This window comes from Trachymyrmex cornetzi, unplaced genomic scaffold, assembly GCF_001594075.2.
Source record: "Trachymyrmex cornetzi isolate Tcor2-1 unplaced genomic scaffold, Tcor1.1 scaffold795, whole genome shotgun sequence".
Classification (NCBI taxonomy): Eukaryota; Metazoa; Arthropoda; class Insecta; order Hymenoptera; family Formicidae; genus Trachymyrmex; species Trachymyrmex cornetzi.
The window spans coordinates 7,495-8,133 of NW_017300130.1; the positions used below are offsets into that span (position 1 = coordinate 7,495).

At 51.6% G+C, this 639-nt stretch overlaps 1 pseudogene; it reads right to left on the minus strand.

Moving 5' to 3' along the window:
* Positions 1-574: 574 nt before the first annotated feature.
* The window catches only part of LOC108768414 (uncharacterized), a 2,419-nt pseudogene continuing 2,354 nt past the window's right edge, over positions 575-639 (minus strand).

Below are 639 nucleotides of genomic sequence, written 5' to 3' on the forward strand. Positions count from 1 at the left end.
CCTTGGCTGGGCTTACGTGGACGCTGGGAACCGACTCACTCGACCATAATCAGCATCACCAGTAAGTCTACAATTGCATGTCACCTTCCCCCACCCCCCTTTTTGTACTAGCGCGCACGCGACCAAAAATACATACATATATGTATATATATATATAAATAGTTCAACTATTTACTCAATTATAGTGCGGTCTCAATCGAACAAGAACAAACGTGGACGAACTCCCTATCTCCGGCGGAGTTCGCGGTACCCAACGATCCAATACCGGTAGAGCCGACCTGCAGCCGCCCTACCGTGATCGTAACGCCGCGGTCACCCGAAAGGGTACCTCCATTAACACCACTAGCTCTCGACGACCCGATCAACTATACACTTGTGTCATACTCGCCCACACCAACACTCACAGAACCGCTTGACCTGACAATCTCTCCAATTCTCGACCCTGGCGTCCTCGAGATCCTTGATTACTCTCCCCCGCTCTTCGAGGAACGATTCCTTCCCTCTCCTTCCCTTCTTGATCAGCTCCCAACTCCCCCTTCCTCCTTTAATCAGCTCCCAACTCCCCCTTCCTCCTTTAATCAGCTCCCAACTCCCCCTCCTGTCCACCCCGATCCTCAATCTGTCGATTGGGATTGGATC